The sequence below is a fragment of the Camelus dromedarius genome, chromosome 11 (assembly GCF_036321535.1).
Source record: "Camelus dromedarius isolate mCamDro1 chromosome 11, mCamDro1.pat, whole genome shotgun sequence".
Classification (NCBI taxonomy): Eukaryota; Metazoa; Chordata; class Mammalia; order Artiodactyla; family Camelidae; genus Camelus; species Camelus dromedarius.
In genome coordinates, this window is record NC_087446.1 from 69,310,367 (window position 1) to 69,333,272 (window position 22,906).

At 39.9% G+C, this 22,906-nt stretch overlaps 1 long non-coding RNA gene across 2 annotated transcripts in view; it reads left to right on the top strand.

Moving 5' to 3' along the window:
* The first annotated feature begins 405 nt into the window (after nt 1-405).
* LOC135322432 (uncharacterized) overlaps nt 406-22,906 on the top strand; it is a 39,599-nt gene continuing 17,098 nt past the window's right edge. For both annotated transcript variants that reach the window (XR_010383012.1, XR_010383013.1), the window contains exons 1-2: nt 406-468; nt 5,414-5,513. This is a non-coding gene — a long non-coding RNA (uncharacterized LOC135322432). The remainder of the gene's footprint in view (nt 469-5,413; nt 5,514-22,906) is intronic.

Consider the following 22,906-nt stretch of genomic DNA (forward strand, 5'->3'; position numbering starts at 1 on the left):
TGCCTCCACTGAAGCAGTTTGGGCACTTGGGTGGCGTAGTTTTTTTTTGCTGTGGAAGACTGGCCCGGTAGTAGGACATTAAGCATCTGCAAGGCCCTCACCAGGTACCCACGGTGGTCCCAGGACTGTAACATCCAAGTGTTCCTTTCCAGCCACGTTTGCAAATGACCCTCAAGGGGTTAGTATTAATCCTTGGTGAGAATTATGAAAAATTATATGGTACCTCCATCCCTTCTAGCAAAGGAGGGCCCCTTATTTACAAATGACCACAAAGTGTTAGCACCACATTTTATTAGCAGAACATGTGAACACGTGGTGACAGTGACGCTCACCTGTTTGCTTCTGCTTCCCAGTGCAACTTCAGCCTCCATCAGAGGACCTCAGCTGCCCCAGCGAACAGGGCTTTCTGTACAGGGAATGTGCTCCTCCTCGAAGCATAGACAAGAAGCAGCCCTTAGATCTCATCAGGTGAGCTGTTGTGGAGAGCACTCCAGTGGGAAGGGCTCAGGGTTGCCCTCATGGCTTCTAAGTGTGACAGTCCTCCAAGAGTGTTACCAACCAGGAAGCTCACAGGAGCTCTGAGCTTTGTTGCCCCAAGTTTTTACTGGAGACTTTATTACAAAGACATGATTTATTAGGTCACTACTGACATGGCTACCCCAAACACTAACTGTAAGTCAAAGCCCTAACATTTGAGCCCCTACCTCTCCTGATGGTCAGTCACTTGTCACAAAGCTCAAAGCCCCACTCCTCTAATCACATGGTTGGTGTCTCTGGCTGGCCAGTCCCCATCCTGAGTTATCTCATGAACACAAGCCATCCAAGGGTCCACCACGAATAGTAAAGACACTCCTATCTTGGGAAATTTCAAGGCTTTAGGGGTTGCCGTCCAGGAACTGGGAACAAAGACCTACCAAATTCTTCATTAAACAGGAGTAAATGTTAGGTTTCACTTAAATTATAAAATAAGAGAAGTATTCTCACTGCTTAGCTCTATCTGCTGTTCGACACCGTTTCACTACACCACGTGACTGTAATGTCGCGCTCAGCATGTGTATTCTCAGAGCATCAGCGCCGGCTGCTCCCCGGGAGCTTATGCTGTTTGTGCAAGGCTGCTGGGAGGAGGGAGGCCAAGAAAAACTGAGCAAACAAAAATAATCGGGCTAATAAGGAAACAATTTCAGATTGAAATGAAGGAAATAATACAGTGTTGAGATGGGAGACTTGGGGGAAATGGAGTCAAGAAAGCTATCTTTGAGAAGGTTACATGTGAGCTGAGATGGTGATAAGGAGGCTGGTCTTTGAGGATCTGGGATAAGTCACCCCAGGAATAGAGGCAGCTTGTCCATTGCCCCGAGGCACAAATGTGCTCAGCAGGTTTGAGGAGATACTGGAGCCAACGCTGGTGAGAGTGATGAGACGCGAGGTTTAGAAGGGCATCAGGAGCACGGAAAGTAGTGTAGACTCTAAGTGCAGTGAGAAGCAGTCATGATAGTTTAAGCACTAAGGTAATTTTCTCTCACAATTTGCAAAGATAATGTGGAGAATGAATTGCAGGGACCCAGGAAGCAGGGAGGCCTGGTCGGAGGCTCTTGGAGTGGGCCAGATGAGAGATGGTGGGAGCCAGGGAGAATGCGTTTGGGGAGTGGAGCTGACAGGATGCAGTTATGGGCTGGCTGTGGATGGTGAGGAGAAGAGAAGGGTCAAGGTAGCCCCAGGTCGGCCTGGAGCCAGGTGCCTGATCTTCCTAATCTCAGTGCCCCATTCAGATGCCCACCTACTTGGGCAAACCTCTTAACCTTCCAAGTGAGGGTTTTAAATCACTGAAGTCTTTTTGTTTGTTTCACATTTTATGGAAAGATTCAAACACGTACAGAAGTAGAGAGAACAGCACAGCCAGCCTGTCTGTATCAGTCACCCATCTCCAGAATTATCAACTCAGAGTCACTGTTGTTGCAACTTTCATCTCCACCTCTTCCCCTCCCCCACTTCGGGATCATTTTGAAGGCAATCCTACGTAGCTTAACCTTTCATTAGTGAAATGACAAGGTCTCTTTCAAATACAATTGGAATATTCAATTTTTTTAGGGTTACAAAATAATTCCCTGATTGTCACAAAAATACACTTTTAAGCAGTTTTGGGGTTGAAATCAGGATCCAGACTAAGTTCACACATTGCAGCTAGCATATCTCTCAAGTGGGTTCTAATCTATAATTTTCCTGTTTCTCATTTTCCTTGAAATTGCTGAGGGATTTCTCTATTTCCTGTTTGGTTGATTTCATTCTCCCCTGTGGTTAGACTTATTTCTCCATCCTATGTATTGGCTTTAGCTAAGTGATTTGATCCTCCCCTAAAAGCTTGATCTGAACGAGGTACAAATTTGTGCAAGAATATTTGTTATATGAAGTTTTGTACTCCTGTCATAAGGTACATAATGTCCAGTTGACTCTCTTTTTTGTGATGACAGCAGCCAATAATGATTGTCACCCGGGATCATTATTTCATAAGGGATTTTATTTCATGTGGTCATACTCTAATTTCCTCCCACAATTATCAGCAGGATCACAGTCATGAAGAGGCACTTTCTCATTAACCCGGATTATCCTGTAGAACAGTTTTAAAAGAGGAAGTTTATATATTTGTAAATATTTAAAGTTGATACATTTTTCTATTGTTTCTAATGTTTTTTTCTAATGGAGGTACTGAAGATTGAATCTAGGACCTTATGCTTGCTGAGCACACACTCTGCCACTGAGTGTACCCCATCCCCCTTGAGATTCATATTTATATGATATATTCCTTCTGTTATTTTTGTTTTATGTTATACAGAATTTGATGGCAGGGCAATGGGTTTGATGGCTATTTAATCATTCTTTATGGGATTTTGGGGTTGGTGTGTGTGTTTGTGTTTGTAAAGAAAACAATTTTCCCACTATTTTAAGTATGTTTTGTGAAGGAAATTATGTTGATCTGTTCCCTTCTCCTGGTCCATGTATTCCCTTGTTGCTTCCCACTAGTGGCCCCTTGAGCTCTGTGACAAGACTAGCATGTCGTTAATCCAGGTTGAAGGAGATCTGAAGAGATTTATTCAAGGAGATGAAATTTGTAGACAATGAATTGGAAAGTATTGAGAAAGTTATTCATTAGGAGAAGGTATGGGGTTGAATTGTTAAGTGCAGAGAAATCTAAGCTATGAACCACCAAGACAATTATTAACTCCAGGAAAAACAAAGTAGGGAATAAAAAAGTAAGCCTAGCAGACAACTTGCTACAGCTGTGAACAGTCTGTACAGAGTCCTAATAATGTAAAGCAAGGATACTGAGCTGATCAAAATTATAATGTATTTGTATCAAAAGGTTGGAAGAATGAAGGTTTGAGTGTGTAGAGGAGATGTGGTTTGAAAGAGAGCTTAATATTCATTTTCCAAAATAGAAAGTTAAATAGGTGATACATAAAGCTGAAAAAGTCAGTAGGCTGTGTTACAAGGATATTAGTCAGAAATAGGGAGTTTTTATTCCAAGAGTCAGCAGTAGGAGCTGAACATTGTTGCTTCTGACCAGGAAATGGGGTGGTTGTTGGGAACTGCTCCTTTTTACAATCGGTGTTCGAGAACTGTTTGACTCTTTAATGAATGTATGGTATAAGTTTGATAAAAAGAAATCAAAGCTGAATTTTGAAAAATTGATGTTAAGAATTGGGGTGTTTTTGACAGAGAGAGATAACAATCAGACAAAACTGCATTTGAAGGGATCCTCATTATTTCTAGCCTTTCAGCAAGGACTAGGGGGCAGACATCTGTTTAAGGTTCAAAAATTCTTTCTGACATTCTTGCCGACATGTAACCTTTGGAAGTAATGAACTCTCCGTCATTGTAAATATGCAGGCAGAGGCTGCCTGACCAGCTCTCTAACTGTAGCAGGGTGTGTTTACCATTGGCCAGTTGGAGCAAGCAACTTCTAACATTCTTTCAGTTTTGAATGTGGCATTTTCAGGATGGACAGTTGATAAGAATGTATTACAAAAAGCTTAACAAGAAAGAGTCCAAGACATCTCAAACCCATTGCCAGGGTTTTCTCTGCCAGACACCATCCTGAGCCTGCCATCTGTGAGCCAGGCCACAAAGACCAGTCACATGAGAATGAACACAATTTGTCCCTCCTATCTGATTTGGCATCGGGCTCAGCCATTTTCCCCATGGAATGGTCCACGCCCAGGTCTCTGACGATGGAGCTGGTCTCACAGCAGCCCTGTGAGCGCTGGTCCAGCCCTAGGGGTTCCTGCGTGAAGTTTCTCAGGACTCCAGGCTGTTCTCAGAGCTGAGTCCCCCCTAGGCTAGGCCCTCGGAGCTCATCTCAGCTCCAGACTGAGCCGGAAGCTTCCGAGAGAACTCAGAGCTGAGGAAAGTCACAGGATTTACCCAGCACTGCCGCGTCAGCAGTGCTCCAGCTGAGGGAAGTATCAGCAGCAGCAAACACACCTGAGCCGCCGCCACATTGTTCCGCCTCATCCCTAAGCCCTCTGTGTCTGCCTGTCTGTGTCTGTCTCCCTTTCAGGACCAGCATGACACCGCTTCGTGCCCTGCCTCCTTTCTTCTAATCTTGCCTCCCTGGCCTGTTCCGTCTACTCCAGATTAACTGAGTAACATTGAAGGGTTTTTGAAACCTAGGAACAGCCGACGTGCTAGATACAAAGAATACAGGGCAGTTCCTTACTCAGCTACATCCCTCCTGCCCTCTCCCATTCCCACATGAGTTTTATAAATATTTTGTCAGAGAGACATTGCACTCCCAGTTGTTATCATTATCAGCCATTTCCTTATTATCTGTGGTTTACGTTGCATTTGCTCCAGGGAAGTTCCCGAGATAAGGCAGACGCAGATGACTGAGCCAGTAGTTGAAGTCCACTTGTGTCAAGCCTGTTAAGAATGATCTTTGGTGGGATTTGTTGAATGTGCCAGACTGTCCAGTGAGTGGTGATGATCCCCTGCATCTGCTCCGGAGTCGGCCTCGTCCCCTCCTTTGCTCTGTTCTCATTTATCTCTTTTCAGCAGGTGAACCAGTGATCTGTATTTCTATGATACGTAAAATACTTCTTATTTCACGGTAGAATTTGGGGGCTGCTGTGAAAACGCATATGTTTTAAGTGTGAATTGAGTCAGAGGTTTAAACTTAAAGCCCCCTTGATTTAGAATCAGAAATTAGTATGATGGAAGGAGGGTATAACTCAGTGGTAGAGTGAATGCCTAGCATGCATGAGGTACTGGGTTCAATCCCCAATGCCTCCATTTAAAAAACAAATAAATAAACCTAATTATGCCCCACCAAAAAACAAAGAAAAAAGAAATTAACATGAGGATGAAGCTACAGAGTGAATATGTGTTTCTTCTGAAACTACCTTCTGTCTTTCTGCAGGAAATTCTACGGAGAGAAGGTCGGAATCTACTTTGCTTGGGCTGGGCTATTACATTCAGATGCTCCTCCTGGCAGCAGTCGTGGGGGTGACTTGCTTTCTGTATGTATATTTTAATCAAAATAACTGTACTTAGAGGTAACTTCTCTTTATTCCTTGTTACGGTGCTTACTTAACTTAGAATGACATTCTCCAGGAGCATCCACGTTGCTGCAAATGGCCCTATATTGTCAGTTTTTATAGCCGAGTAGTTTTCCATTGTATAAATATACCACTTCTTTAGCCAGTCATCCGTTGATGGACGTTTAATCTATCTCCATGTCTTGGCTATTGTAAATAGTGCTGCTATGTATATTGGGGTGCAGCTGTCATCCTGAAGTAGGGTTCCTTCAGGATATATGCACAGGAGTGGGATTCCTGTGTCATATGGCAATTATATTCCTAGTCTTTTGAGGAAACTCAATACCTATTCCACAGTGGCTGCACCAAACTGCATTCCCACCAGAAGTGTCAGAGGTTTCCCTTTGTCACAGCCTCTCTAGCATATGTCATTTGTGGATTATTGAATGATGGCCATTCTGACTGGTTTGAGGTGATACCTCATTGTACTTTTGATTTGCATTTCTCTGATAATTAGTGATATTGAGCATTTTTCATGTGCCCATTGATCATTTGTATATCTTCCTTGGAGAATTGCTTGTTTTGGTCTTCTGCCCATGTTTGGATTGGGTTATTTGGTTGTTTCTCAGTAAGTCATATGAGCTGCTTATATATTCTGGAGATCAAGCCTTTGTTAGTTTCATTTGCAAAAATGTTCTCCCATTCTGTAGGTTGTCTTTTTGTTTTACTTAAGGTGTCCTTTGCTGTGCAGAAGTTTGTAAGTTTCATTAGGTCCCATTTGTTTATTCTTGCTTTTATTTCTATTGCTTGGGTAGACTGCCCTAGGGGAAGATTTCTGAGATGTATGTCAGATATTTTGCCTGTATTTTCTCCTAGGAGGTTTATTGCATCTTGTCTTATGTTTATCTTGCTGAAGAGACTATCTTTATTCCATTGTATATTCTTGCCTCCTTTGTTGAATATTAGTTGACCAAAAGTATTTGGGCTCATTTCTGGGCCCTCTATTCTGTTCCATTTGGCTGTATGTCTGTTTTTGTACTAATACCATGCTGTCTTGACGACTGTAACTCTATAGTATTGTCTCAAGTCTGGGACAGTTATTTTTCCAGCCTCTTTCTTTTTTTCTTAAGTTATTCCCTGGAAATTCTATGTCTTTGATGGTTCCATATAAATTTTATTGTGATTTGTTCTAGTTCTATGGAATATGTCCAGGATAATTTGGTAGGGATTGCATTAAATCTGTAGATTGCCTTGGGCAGTGTGACCATTTTAACAATATTGATTCTTGCAATCCAAGATCTTGGGATACCTTTCCATTTTTTAAAGTCTTCTTTAATTTCCTTCACCAATGGTTTATATTTTTCTGTGTATAATTCTCTCACGTCTGTGGTTAGATTTATTCCTAGATATTTTATTATTTTGGGTGCTATTTTAAAGGGGATTGTTTCTTTACTTTCTTTTTCTGTTGACTCATCATTTGTGTAAAGAAATGCAACTGATTTTTGAACATTAATCTTGTAACCTGCTACTTTGCTATATTCTTCGATCAGCTCTGGTAGTTTTTGTGTGGACCTTTTATGGTTTTCTATATATATTGTCGTGTCATCTGCATATAGTGACACTTTTACCTCTTCTTTTCCAATTTAGACCCCTTTTACTTCTGTTACTTGCCTGATTGCTGTGGCCAGGACTTCCAAGTCTATGTTGAATAGGAGTGGTGATAGTGGGCATCCTTGAGTTGTCCCAGATTTTAGTGGGAATCTTTTGAGGTTTTCATCGTTGAGTGTTATGCTGGCTGTAGGTTTGTGATCTATAGCTTTTATGATGTTGAGATATGTTCCCTCAATACCCACTTTGGTGAGAATTTTTATCATAAATGGGTGTTGAATTTTATCAAAGTTTTCTGCATCTATTGAGATGATCATGTGGTTTTTGTCCTTTCTCTTGTTGATGTGAAGTATTACATTGATTGATTTTCATATGTTGAACCACCCTTGTGTCCCTGAGATGAATCCCACTTGAGCATGATGTATTATCTTTTTTATGTGCTGTTGGATTTTATTTACTAGTATTTTGGTAAGGACTTTTTTCATCTGTGTTCATCAGTGATATTAGTCTGTAATTCTCTTTTTTGGTGGTGTGTTTGCCTGGTTTTGGTATCAGGGTAATAGTGGCTTCATAGAATGAGTTTGGGAATATTCCTTCTTTTCAATCTTCTGGAAGAGTTTGAGAAGGACTGGTATGAGTTCTTCTTTGTATGTGTGGTAGAACTCCCCGGTGAAGCTGTCCAGTCCTGGACTTTTATTTGTAGGGAGGTTTTTTATTGTTAATTCAATTTCATTCCTAGTGATCCATTTGTTCAAGTGGATAGTTTCTTCTTGATTCAGTCTTAGTTGACTGTATGTTTCCAGAAACTTGTCCATCTCCACTAGGTTATCCATTTTTTTCCATGTAGTTTGTCATGATATTCTCATATGATATTCTGTATTTCTATGTTATTTGTTGTGATTTCTCCATTTTCCTTTCTTATTTTGCAAATTTGTGCTCTCTCTTTATTCTTCTTTGTGAGTACGGCCAGAGGATTTTCGATTTTACTTATTCTTTCAAAAAACTAGCTTTTGGTTTGATTGATTATTTTCTCTATTTTTTTAATCTTTATTTTATTTATTTCCTGCATGATCTTTATTATTTCCTTCCTTCTGCTGACTTTTGTGTGTTTTTGCTCTTCTGTTTCTAGTTCTTTCAGCTGGTGGGTTAGATTGTTTATTTGGTATTGTTCTTCTTTTTTGAGGAAGGCCTGCATTACCCTAAACTTCCCTCTTAACACTGCTTTTGCTGTGTCCCATATGTTTTGTGTGGTTGTGTTTTCATTTTCATTTGTCTCAAGGTATTCTTTAATTTCAACTTTGATTACATCATTGACCCATTGGTTTTCTAATAGCATGTTGTTTAATCTCAATGCTTTCCTTTCTTTCTCCTTTGTTTCTCTGAAGTTGATTTCTAGTTTCCATGGCATTGTGGTCAGTAAAGATTCTTGAGATAATTTCTATCTTCTTAAAATTGTTGAGGCTTCTTTTGTGACTAAGTACATGATCAATCCTAGAAAATGTTCCACACACATTTTAAGAGATTGTTTATTCTGTTATGGGGGATTGTAATGCTCTGAAAATATCCACTAAATCCAATTATTCTCTTGTATCATTTAATTTCTCTGTTGCCTTATTTATTTTCTGTCTGGAAGATCTGTCTAGTGATGTTAATGTGGTGTTAAAATTTCTGACAATGATTGTATTCCCATCAATTTCCCCCTTTATCTCTGTTAGTAGTTGTTTAATGTACTTAGGTGCTCATGTTGGGTGCATATATATTAATGATTGTAATATCTTCATCTTGTATTGATCCTTTAATCATTATAAAATGTCTTTATTTATCTTTCTTTATGGCCCTTGTTTTAAAGTCTATTTTGTCTGAAATCAATACTGCTACACCTGCTTTTATGGCATTTCCATTTGCATGGAATATCCTTTTCCGTCCATTCACTCTCAATCTATATGTGTCCTTCTCCCTAAAGTGTGTCTCTTGTATGCAGTGTATTGAAGGTTCTTGCTTTATTATCCAGTCTGCTACTCTGTCTTTTGACTGGAGCATTTAGACCATTAACATTTACAGTAATTAATGATAGATGAGAGTTTATTGCTATTTTCAACTTATTTTTGCAGTTGATATGGTATTTCTTCTTGGTTCCTTTCTTCTTCCTTTTGTGGTATGGTAATTTTCCTTTGTATTGTATTTAGTTTTTGTGACTCACTTGTAAGTTTTTGGCTTGTGATTACACTTTTTTGTAAGTCTGTTAACCAATTACTGTAACTGTGTGTACTAAACAGATATTAATGTAATCTCAAACCCATCCTACTGAGAACAAGATTTAAAAAAAAAAAAAGAAGAAAGGAAAAATACTCTCACAGTCATGAATTCTCATTTCTGTAGCATCCTGCTTCTTTTCTATTTAGAGTAGACTTTTCAATATTTCTTTTAGCATGGGTTTAGTGTTGCTAAATTCTTTTAGTATTTGCTTCTCTGTGAAATTCTTTATCTCTCCTTCTATTCTAAAGGATAGCCTTGCTGGAGCAAGTATCCTAGGCTGCATCTTTTTTTTTCATTCAGGACTTTGAATATATCTTGCCACTCCCTTCTGGCCTGTAGTGTTTCTGTAGAGAAATCAGCTGAGAGCCTTCTCTTGTAACTCACTCTTTGTTTTTCTCTTGCTGCCATTAGGAACATTTCTTTATCCTTCAGTCTGGCCATCTTGATTTATGATATATCTTGGCGTGTTTCTCTTTGGGCTCTTCCTGTTTGGGACCATCTGAGCCTCCTGTGCTTGGGTGTCTGTTTCCTTCTTTAAGTTTGGGAAGTTTTCATTCATGATTTCTTTAATTACCTTTTCCATCCCCTTTGTTCTTTCTTCCCCTTCTGGTACCCCTATTATGCATAGATTGGCATGCTTTATATTATCCCATAGGTTCCTTATATTGTTTTCATTGTTTTATATTTGTTTTTCTCTCAGCTGTTCTGATTGGGTGCTTTCTGTTGTCCTGTCTTCTAGGTCACTTATTCGTTCTGCTGCATTATCTAGCCTGCTTTGTACAGCCTTTAGGTCAGATCTCATTTCAGCCAATGAATTTACCAATTCTACTTGGCTCTTCTTTATAGCTTCTATTTTGTTTTTGATATATTTTATGTCTCTAAAGACTATCTCTTTTAGTTCCTTCAGTAATTTGATCACTTCTTTTTTGAAATCTTGATCTAGTAGGCCATCAATGTCTATTTTATTGATCGTTCTTTGAGGGGATTTCTCTTGCTATTTTAATTGTCAGGACTTCCTCTGCTTCTTCATTCTGCTCATATCTCTCTGGCCCTGTGGCTTTTGGAGTATCAGTTATCTATTGTGGTCCTTAAAGGAGTTTATTTATTTATCTATCTAAAGCCTATGTGGGAATAAAACTTAAAAGAGAGAGAGAGAGAATTTTAAAAGAATGGAGGAAAAGAAGGTTTGAAAAGAGTGTATAATCAATAATAGAAGAGCAAGTTGAAGCAGAATAGGAATCGAGTTGAGATATCTTTTAAGAATCTTAATAAAAAGAAGAGAAAATTCAAAATACAATATTTGAAACCTGTGACTAATAAATAACAGATCAAAACCAAGAGAATATAAATGAAATAAGAATTGTAAACATATAGGACTGTTTAAAAATAAAGATTAAAAATGTAATAGGAATAAAACAGATATAAAAAGATTTTAAAAACAAAGATTTGTTCTCCTAGAGACTGTGTGCTCTTAATGGTTTTATTGAGAGGCCTTTGTGTCTTCGCCCTGTTTCACAAACTCACCTTGCTCTGTTTGCCCCCTTGTCTGTGCTACTCACAGTGTCTTTCGGCAAGAAGATTGCACCCCTCCAACACTGGGTCAGGTGATCCTTTCCTTTGTGGTGGGTGGGTGGGTCACTCCCCCTCCAGATGCTGCAGTCAGTGCTGGGACAGTTGCTCCATATATGGGCTCACCTTCAAAAGTAACAGCTTTATGGAGATATAATTCACATACCATAAAATGCAGCCTTTGAAATTGTGCATTAGGATTTTAAGTACATTTCAGGGTTTTGTAGCCATCACTCCCAAAAAGAACCAGTACCCTTTAGTAAGTCACTCCCTAAACTTCCTTTCCCTTAGACCCCAGCAGCCACCACTCTACTTTCTGTCTCTACGGATTTGCCTGTTCTGGGCATTTCATATAAGTAGAACCATACAGTATGCTGCCTTTTTTGATTGTCGTCTTTCATTTAGTGTGACGTTGTCAAGGCTCATCCATGGTGTAGCATATATCAGTACCCAAAGTCCTTTTTGTGTTCAAATAATATGCCATTGTTATAAATACACCACTTTGCTTATCCATCCATCAGTTGATGATGAATAATTCTGCTGTAAATGCTCATGGACAAGTTTTTGTGTGAACACATATTTTCAGTTCTTCTCAGGATATATCAAAAAATGGAATTGCTGGGATGTATTCTACTTTTAACATTTTGAGGAATTGCTAAAGTAGTTTTTAAAGTGATTGCACCATTTTATATTTCCAGTAGTAATGTATGAGGAGTCCAGTTTCTCCACATCCTCATCAACACTTTTTATTACCGAGTTTATAGATACATATTTATATATCATATATCATATATATTTGTCATCCTATTTGGTATGAAGTGGCATGTCACTGTGCTTTTGATTTCTGTTTCCCTAATGCCTACTGATGTTGAACATCTTTTTATGTGCTTATTTCCCATTCGTATGTCTTCTTTGGAGAAACATCTATTCAAATTCTTTGCCCATTTTAATTGTATTTGTCTTTGTATTTTCATGTTTTAAGTCTCCTTTGTCTATTCTGGATAAAAAGTCCCTTATCAGGGAAAATATTGGAAATATTTTCACCCATTCTGTGGATTGTCTTCTTACTTTGTTGATGAAGTCCTTTGAAGCACAGAAGTCTTTAATTTTACTGAAGTCCAGTTCACTTGATATATTTTCTTTTGTTGTTTGTGCTTTTGCTGTCATATCTTAGAAGTATTTGTACTTCAAAATCCTGAAGATTTTCTCATTGTTCATTTTCTAAAAGTTTTATAATTTCAGGTCTGTGATTTATTTTGAGTTAATTTTCATAAATGGTGTTAAGATAAAAGTTCAGTTTTCTTTCTTTCCAGGTGTATGTTCAGGTGTCCCAGCATCATTTTTGTAAAAATTACTTTTTTCCCGTTGGATTGTCATGGAACCTTTACGAAAAATTAACTGGCTACATGTAAGAGTTTGTTTATGGACTCTCAGTTCTTTTCTCTCAATCTATTTGTGTGTCCTTTATGCAAGTACCACACTGTATGGATTACCATTTTGTTATTGAGTTTTGAATTTGGAAACTTCAAAACTTTGTTCTTTTTCAAGATTGTTTTGACTATTCTGGGTATCTTGCATTTCCATAGTTTTAGGAACAGTTTGCTCATTTCTCCCAAAAAGCCAGATTTGCATTGAATCTATAGGTCATTTTGAGGACAAATGCCATCCTAACAATGATAAGGCTTCTGATCCATGAACACAGAAGAGCTTTCCATTTATTTTAGGTCATTTTTAACTTCTATCAGTAGTATTTTAGTTTTCAATATACAAGTTTCAGACATTTTACTCAGTATTCCACATATTTTTCTTAATATTCCTAAGTATTTTATTCTTTTTGATGCTATTGTAAATGAAAATGTTTCCTACATTTTATTTTTAGATTATTCACTGCTGTTGTATAGAAATATAATTACTTTTTTATATATCGATTTGTGTCTTACAATTTTGGTCAAACTATGTTGTTAATTCTAATAGTTTTTTTTTTCTCTCTCTCTCTCTCTTTTTTCTTTGTGGATTCCTTGTGATTTCAATGTATAATATCATGTCATCTGGAATTGAAATAGTTTTATTTCTTTCTTTCTAATCTAGAGGCTTTATTTTCTTTGTCTGTTTGCTTTGACTAGAACCTCTAGTACAATGTTGATTTTGGGAGGAAATAATTCAGTCTTTCACCATTATGTATGATCTTTGCTCCAGGTTTTTCATAGATGTTCTCTGTCAAGTTGAGGAAGTTCTCTTCTATTCCTAGTTTTTATCTATTATTCTATTAATATGGCATATTACATGAATTGACTTTTTTATGTTGAAGTGCCTTTGCATACCTGGATACATCCCACTGAATTGTGGTCTATTTTATATGTTAATGGATTGGATTTGCTTTTATTCTGTTGAGGACTTTTGCATTTATATCCATAAGAGATAGTCTTTAGTTTTCTTGTGATGCCTTTGTCTGGTTTTGATATCAGTGTGATACTCGTGTCATTGAATGAATTGGGAAGTGTGCCCACCTCTTTATTTTTAGACGAGTTTGTGAAGCATTTTTTTGTTTGTTTGTTTTTTGTTTTTGTTTTTTCTTTAAGTAGTTGATGGAATTCACCAGCAAAGCCATACTGGCCTAGCATTTCCTTGTGGGAATGTTTTAGATTACTGTTTCAGTCACTACTTATTGTAGGATTATTTGAGTTTTCTATCTCTCCTTGAATTAGATTTAGTCACATATCCTTCTAGGAATTTATCCATTTCATCTAGATTATCTCATTTATTGGCTATACAAGTATTCATGGTATTCCCTTATATTCCTTGTTATTTTTGTTAGGGCAGTAGTGACATCCTTCCTTTCATTTCTCATCTTAGTAATTTGAACCTTCTCTCTTTTTTTCTTCAGTACTAGCTAAAAATTTGTCAATTTTCTTGATCTTTTCAAAGAACCAACTTTTCTTTTTGTTGATTATTCTCTGTTATTCATCTATTCTCTATTCCATTTATTTCTGCCTTTACTATTTTGATTAGAATATTTAATTCATTTACATTAATGTAATTTCTTATCAGGTTGAAGTTACATCTGCTATCTGCTTTCTATATGACATTTTATTTCCCCAATGCTCTATTACTACACTTTTTTGTACAAAGTAGGCATTTTCAAGTGTGCCATTTTAATTTGTTGTTTATTTTATCTTTTTCTTCTCCTCCTCCTCCTCCTCTTTCTCCTCCTCCTTCTCCTCCATTGCCCTGGAGATTATTATTAACATATTGTTTTAAAGCAATCTAGTTCACATGAATGCCAACTTAATTTCAATAGTACACAAAAACTTTGCTTTGATATCAATCTTTTCCCTCCCCCTCCTCATGCTGTCACTGTCATACAAGTTACACCTTTATGCATTTATAAGTGCATCTACACTGTTTCATAAGTATTGTTTTATGTAGTTGTCTTTTACATCAAATAGAAGAAAACACGTACATGTAATACTGTATTTATACTGTTTTATTTTCTTACTCATGTAGTAGTGCTCTTTATTTTTCAGGTGAGTGTCTTTTCATTTACACCTGCTGGACTATCCTTAGTATTTCTTGTAGGGCAGGCCTGCTAGCAATTGATCCTTTCAGATTTTGTAGGAGTGTGTTAATTTCTTCTTTTTTTTTTTTTGAAGAATCATTTTGTTGGCTATAAAATACTTGGTGACAGTATTTTCCTTTTATCACTTTGACGATACCATCCCACTGCCTTCTGGTCTCCATGGTTTTTGATGAGAAATCAACTGTCTTACTGAGGAGCCTTTGAATATGTTGAGCCTCTTTTCTCTTTCTGCTGTCAAGATTCTTTGTTCTTCTCTTTTGACACACTTAGTCTGATGTGCCTATTTTCGATGTCTCTACGTTCATACCACTTGGAGTTTGTTGAGCTGCTGGGATGTACAAATTAATGTTTTCATCAAATTTGGGAAGTTTTCAGCCATTATTTCTTTATATACTTTTTCTACCCCTTTTTTTCTCTCCTTCCTTCTGGCGCTCACATTATATGTGTATTGGTATTGTTGATGGTGTCCAACATATCTCTGACACAGTGTTCATTTTTTTTCATTCCTTTTTCTTTCTGTTCCACAGACTGGATAATCTCAGTAGTTGTAAATTAACTGACTTTTTCTTCAACAAGTTCATATCTACAGAGAAATCTCTTATTGAATTTTTCATTTTAGTCATTATATTTGTATCTCTAGAATGTCCAGTTGGTTTTTAATGTAAATTTTATCTATTGATATTCTCTGTACAATTAGATGTTCACATACTTAAATTCTTTAGGCATAGTTTCGGTTAGCTCTTTGATCATATGTGTAATTCCTTATTTATGTCTTTGTCTAGTAAGTCCAGTGTCTGGGTTTCCTCAGGGAGTTTCTATTGACTACTTTCTCCCCTGTGTTATGGCCAAACTTTTCTGTTTCTTTGTACATCTTGTAATTTTCTGTTGAAAACTGGACATTTAAAATATTACAATATGGCAGATCTGAAAGCCAGATTTTCCTCATCTCCAGGGTTTATCATTGTTTCCATTGTCATTGCTGCTGCAGATATTTATTTAGTTACTTTCCTGAACAAATTCTGTAAAGTCTGTATTCTTTATCATGCATGGCCATGAGATCTGTATGTGTGCAGAAAGCCTAGTTGTCATCACTGTAATAATGATTGGACAGTGAATTCTTTCAATGCCTGGAGCCAATCGTTTGAGCTGTTGCCAGGTGGCTGTGTGCCTGCGTGCTGAGGGATGCCCTCAGCACCGGCAGGCAGTCTGCAGCTATTCTGTAGCCTTTAGTTCTTGCTTATGCAGAACCTCAAGTTCAGCCAGAGTTGAAGGCTTAAGATTTTCTCAGATCTTTCCTTGCCATATGCCACACATGTGTACGCACTTCTACAATTCTCAGAATTTTTTGGAGCTATTTAACCCTACCTCCACCCCCAGAAAATCTCAATACTCAATTTTGCCTTCTAAGTTTCCTAGTCAGCATCTAATTAGCCTGTACTGGTACCACTGCCTCATGCAGTTGTAAAGTTACTCACTGCTGATTGTTTTCCACAAACATTCTGGGGACAGGCTGTTTGCACAGCATGAGTTTGAGATAGGTGAATTAGTGACAGCTCTCTGGGGGCGGATTTTTTGGGTAACTTCAAATCACTTCTGCCCCTTCCTTGATTGTGAGACTGTTGCTTTTAAAGGCCACAATTTAGGTGAGGATTCTCGGATGTGGTAGATCAAGTTACAATATGACAAAACTGATTATCTTTATGGAGATTTAGCTGTGATTTTTTCTCAAATAAACATTCCCCTTATTGCTGGAAGCCTTGGTTAAATTTCCAGAGTTCTGCAGAGGTTAATTTTAACAAATTTTGCCATTGTCATTGCTTAACAGAGGAGTAAATTTTCCAAGATTTTTACTCAGATATTGTAGAAGTGTATCCCATTTGCATTTGTTTTTAACTGAGTTACTTGCAAGAGTAACTAATTCTACAGCTCCAGCCCCATTCACATAAGAGTCCATCTGCATGGCTTCTCCTACAGGGAGAAGTGTGCAACCTGTTGTCCGTTTGTTGTTTTACTTATTAAAGTGTAGGGGTTTTTAAGAATATGCTCATGAATAGCCCTTTGTCATTTTTACACGTTACAAATCTTCCACTAGTCTGTGGCTATTTTTTTCCCTTTCTTTTATTTGTTTTAATGAAGTTCTCAGTTTTAAGGATTTTCAGTATAGCAATATGTGGATGCTGATTACACGGGTGAGGCATTTAACTACTGTCTAAACCTCAGTCTTTGCTCTGAGTCACTGTCTAGAACATCTGAACATATCTACTGAACCCCATATACCAATGGACACTGACAGTCCTAATTAAAAAAATGCTTTTTAAGTAAAGCAAAAAATATTATCTTTGACACTGGAAAAGACAAATTTCAAATTTACTAGCTGATCTTGTTTTCTGTGATCATTAGCTACATCATGTTTATAGAGCCGAGAGGCATATTGAGCTACTGATTTTATTTCATCGGATTTTAGAATGTAGAACACATTTCAGGCCCACGTATAGCACCATATGTGTATCTTTAAGGATATGTACATATGATGATGTCTTTATTATAAGTACCTTATTTTATTTTAAGTACCAACTGCTGTGAACCTCATTAAGGAAACCTTGGAACTGCGGGACTGAAATTTTTCACACCACCACCATCCCGTAGCATCTCTTTTGCACTTAGATGTTGTGTGGCAGAGTATTTTTCTGCTCCCTAGGAATGATCAATGTTGAAGGGGGAAAAAAATCCCTCCTCTAATTAATAAAGTCCAAATCACATATTTATCTGAACAATGGCCACCATTTTAGTCCACACCAATCCATCTACTCATACTGACTCAGAGTCCTTAACACAGACAATCCACAACTGTAGTCAGGGTCCTCAGCCCACGTTGTATCCCCTCCCCATTCTTTGTTGATTCTGACCTACTTTTGTCCAACACGTCCTGCCAGCCTCTTCGCTACCTTACTGCAGTTTTTAATTTTTACGTTTGAGTCCCAGGCTGTGCCTAGTGATTTCCAGAGAAACGCCAGACACCTGGCTCATCAGGAGGGGTGGGGAGGATTTCAGGAAGCTATTACCAAAACTCACTTGCAGATCAGTAAGTGGCTGTTGTGAGCATTCCTTCTAGATCTCTGCCAGGCCCGCTGCATCCACCCCAGCAAAATAACGTAGCTCCTCTACCCACCTTTGCCTCCAATCATCTGGGTTTCTGCTTTAAGTGACACTCAGAAGCTGCTGATGGGCATTATATATATATATATATATTTTTTTTTTTATTTGAAGTATAGTCAGTTACAATGTGTCAATTTCTGATGTACAGCACAATGTTCCAGTCATTCATATACACATATATATGTATGAATTCCTTTCCATATTATTTTTCATTAAAAGTTATTACAAGATATTAAATATATTTCCCTGTGCTATACAGAAGAAATTTAGTTTTTTTAGCTATTTTTATATATAGTAGTTAATATTTGTAAATCTCAATCTCTGATGGGCATTTTTAAAGCCATATCTGGAACCCTTGCTGCAGAAGAGTCTGAGAAATATATTTTCAACCTCATAGCATTTTGGTTAGGAAGTTGGAATAAAGGCTGAGCTGGCTCACCTAACTTGTCTGCCTTTGTGAGTAAAGAGGTCTGGAGATTCAAGGCCCAATGAAATGTCCCAGCCCTTCAGTAGCAAACTCTTAAAGCAACCAAAATGCTCCCATCTGCCAGAGCATGACTTGTCCTTAGATACTGCTGGCCATAACCACCAACGCTGTCTAATGCATCGTCTTCATCTGGTGCACACTTTCTTTAGATGTCTAATATCCTGATTAAGAGGACAAGCTGGTTTGGATTCCCAAGGTCACAGGCAGCCTTCTGCCTGACTTTGATGTATATATGTTCATTGAAGAGTCCTCTCTCAGATCAGCTAGAGCTGCCCGGTGTGTGGCTTGCCAGAGAATGTGGGTATATTGCTCCCCACCAGAGTCCTACCAGTTGTTTTATTGCAGGAAGAGAGAGAGCAAAAGAGACAGAACTGAAATTTCTTGTCCAGCCTCAAGCACAGTCACCCCTGCCCAGGGCCCTTGCTCTGGGACACGAAGAAATACAGGTCAGCATCGACGTGGCCCTGGTGTACTCCAAAACATGGTGTGGTTTTACTGGGCTATCTGTGTCTTTCATGGACCCTGCAAAACTCTCCCCATTTGTGAAATGGGGTACTAAGGAACTCCCACCCATGCCTGTAGCTCCCAGGGTTTCCACCCTTATGGGTTTTGAGGATTTGCTGGCAATTCATTCTTTTACATCAGGTCATTTCTCAGTTACACGGCAGTCCTGTGACTTCCTCATCAGAACTACTCCTTAAGTTCGGGATTCAGTGAAAGATGCCATTCATTTTCAGGGAGGAGGAGGAAGACAGCACAGATCAGAATTTCTGTTTTGCTTTTTTTGTTTTTGTTGTTTTCATAAGCCGTCTCCAGTTGTCAAATAGACCCTGAGCAAATGAATGACTGTTACACTCCCATTTGAAGGATGAGGAAAATGACACTCAGGGAGAGGAGGCAAATATCCTGAGGTTCCAAAGACAAAAAGGGATGAGCACAGAATAAGATCCCTGCAAATTTCTTGGCTGTCATCAGCCTTTAGGTCAGTGACAGAGTGCCGTGTGTAGTAGTAAAGTTGTAGCGTGCATTTAGAAGGGTGCAGATATTCTTGTTTTAGTTGATACAATCACACTGTTTTGTCTGGGACTCTGAAAAAGAGAAATGGGTTAGAAAATGTTGGTTTCTCATCCTTGGTCCTTCCTCACCCTCATCCATCTCATGAGATCAGTACTCATTCATTTCATCCCTGCCCACCTGTAGGTGATAAAGCATAGCATGATTTTCATGTCCTGCTTCACTGATTCTTGTGAAATTAGGTGTTTGAAGATAGGAAGTCATGAAAGGAAGCTGCTTTTTTTAAATAAAGTGCAGTAATTTTCTTAGCAGTGTAGGAAATTGAGGATTTTCTTCATTGAAAATCAATAGAGATTTCAAGAATATCTGTATTTCTGATGTGTAGATTAAAATGACAAAATCTAGAGGGATTACAGAAACACAAGGATGATACAAAAAGTATCTTTAAAGAGCTTTCCTAAGACTGGGCTTTTAAAGAGACTGTTAGTTGACAGAGACCCTCTTCTCACCCATAGTCCCTCTCCTTAGGTTGCAAAGGGCCAGCGTTTCCCCTGTGTGCAGTCCTGGTGCTTCAAGTGAGTTGTGGGGTAGGGCGGTGCACATGGTGCTGCCTTCAGTTTGTCCACCCTAAGTAACCTCTAACAGTCAAGGGGCGAGTGTGTTGTAACGGCATGAACCATGCGCCATGCTCTCCGGGGTGTGTGCCCATCTCAGCTCATCCCAGCTCAGGTGATGGCAGAGCAGATAGTGGTGGCAAGAGGTCAGCCATGAGTAGCAGGGAGCACCTGTAGTCAGCTGGGACCCAAGAGGCTAGGAGTTCCAGGTGGAAATCCCAGGACTTCCCACAGCTCATTCATTCAGCTAATACTTCTCCAGCACCTGTGATGTGCTGGTGCTTCCTTTGTGAACAGAACCAAATCCTTGTCCTCCTGAAGTTGATGTTCTAGTGGAAATAAGAAATGATACACACAGGAGCAGATCCTGGTCAGGACACATGAGTGCTGTCTATTTTGGAGTGCACAAGGTGAGATCCTTTGGGAAGGAATGTATGATACAGGAAAATGTGGGGGAGAGGATGGCCATATCCCAGGTCGTATTTGGGTCCCTGGGATGCACCTCACCAAGTGTGGGTCCTTGGTTTGCCCAGCAACGAATTTGAGAGCCACAGTTCAGTAAAAGTAGATTTATTCAGAGAGATATATACACCCTAGACAGAGTGGGCTGTTTCAGAAGGCAACAGAAAGGCCATGAGGCATGGGGGTTGGGTGCTCCAGTTTAAAGTAAAAGTAGATACACACTCCACAGACAGTGTGTGGGCTGTCTATCTCAGCAGAGAGAGCAACCACGAGGTGTGGGATTGTTAGATTTTATGCACTCAGTATCTTCATATGCTAATAAGTGGGAGGAATATTCCAACAGCTTTGGGAAAGGTGTTGGGATTCCCAGAAATTGGGCCATCACTCACCCTTAGACATTTTATGGTCAGCCTTGAACCTGTCCTGGGACCTGTGGGAGTGCCATTTAACATCCTGCTGTATTTCGGTGAGTGTGTATTGAAGCTCAAGATCTACTGGGAGTTGACTTTTCCACCATCTTGGTGCTAAAGGCTGTGCCATTCCTTTATTGGATTTGCCCGGCCCCTTCCTTCCTTTCTCATGAGGGAGCTCTGGACTGATTGCACAATTGCAGAGCAGGGGACACAGTGGAAAGAACTTCATAAGTGGAAGGTGGAAGGCAGTGTTTTCAGTAGAATTCTCAAGTCAATTACAAAGTAACGGTCTTCTTTTTGCTGGGGGTACATGGTGTCACATGAGGGAACTGTGAGCCTTGGATACTGTAGTGAGTGGGTGGCTCACTGTGTATACTGTGTTGCTTCTTAGGTGGCCCGAGGACAGTTGGCTTATAGGTGACCCATTCCCTCAAGCAGGGGTCTCTTTGGGGATTTTCTGCATGTGAGGGTAACATGGGTCACTTGGGGGGCAGGACCAGCCAGTCACAGCTTGGTCCACAGTCACCTAGTGCCCTCAAGGCTTTCACCCCATGGATGCGTCACCTCCCCCTGGATGGGGACAAGGGCACAAGTGGTGGGGCAGCTTCTCAGTGGTGGAGGCATTGCTCTCCAGACCCAACACTCAACAGCGTGGACCCCTGGTGTTGGCCACAGTCTTGGCTAGATGAGGCTGTTCGGTAGCTGAGCTCATGAGACGTGGGTGCCATGCTTCCATTCTCACCAAGAGCTCTAGTTTCGAAGGTTCTCGTCAGACAGCCACAAATACTCCATAGCCCATAAACAAAGAACAGTCTCCTTCAATCGGGGAAGGGCACACAGAAGGAGAACGGATGATCCCGAGAGCAGGAGAGGACAAATCCGTCCTGCCATCAGGGATCTGACAGACGAGCCAGCTCAGTTCCTCTTACTAGTTGTTTACTTGGAGGATCTGGGGTATTTGGGTGACCTGCAAGTGTCAGGAAATAGTACACGAGGGCTTTGTAGATTTTCTGGTCCGGTGTTTACTCACCCCATTGTAGCTGTCGTGTAAGGAAGCAAAACTTGTTGGACAACAGGCCATGGCCTCTGCTCCCTGGTGGAGCCAGGAGATTACAATATTAAGTACGACTGCGGGGGCATCATTTCTATGTTGAGAGGCCAGATGGCCTTACATAACTCTCATGCTGGATGTCTAAGTTGCAGAGGGAAACTGGATTCCATCCAGCTCTCCAGCCAAGGAGGATACCAGAAATGGCCTCCGCCACCAACTGTGAGCTCTTTGCCTCCACTGACAGCAGCATCTATAGCAAAAAGCTGGGCTGTCACCTGCGTTTCCGTGTAAACATCCGAGTACCCACAGCAATGGCCTCGTGAGGGTTGGTGTGCCCAAGGAAGCGGTGTGTGAGATGGAGGGAGCAGTGCCGGGGTCAGACACCGGGCGGGCAGGCAGGCAGTGACGACATCTGTGCAGCGCAGGGCCCATGGAACTGAGCCAAAGGGAGGCGGGTTTTGGAGCAGGGAACCTGGGCAGTGCCGTGTTATTCGTAAGAAGATCCTGGGCTCTGGATCCACGAAGTCATTGGCTTGATTCCAGACAGTAACCTTCATCTTGGGCAAATGTTTGAAGCTTTCTGTGACTCTGTTTCTTGGTGTCCCAAATGGGGACAATAGTAGCAATTACCTCTGAGAGTCAGGAGTGCCTTTATAGTTGTCATTTCATTACGCTCACAGCAGACCACGAGCACGGTTCTAGGTCCCCCAGTTTACACGTGGCAGACCGGTAACCTTTTAATCAGTAATCACGCAGCTAAGAATGGTCAGAACGAGCATTTGAATTTGATCCCTTTGTCCAGATTATTTCTATTCTCACCCAGTATTACTGGAAAAGTAGTAAACTCAGAAGAAACACTGCTGGGAAGTGGGTGCTTGAAACATGTTTGTCATTGGGGAGTGTTGAGTTCACGTTCCTCACAGCCCATCCGAGGCTCCCTGCATCTCCGGCTGCCCTTGCTGGGGTCTGCAGGGCTCTGGGAAGCTTCTCCTTGATCTCTACCCCAAGGCTCTCTGCTCTCTACAGGTTGATTCTCAACCCTGACTGCTCAGTAGAGCTAATGTCTAAAAACAAAAAAATGGTGGGGAGGGTATGGCTCAGTGGCTGAGCACTTGCTTAGCATGCAAGAGGTCCTGGGTTCAATTCCAAGTACCTCCATTAAAATAAA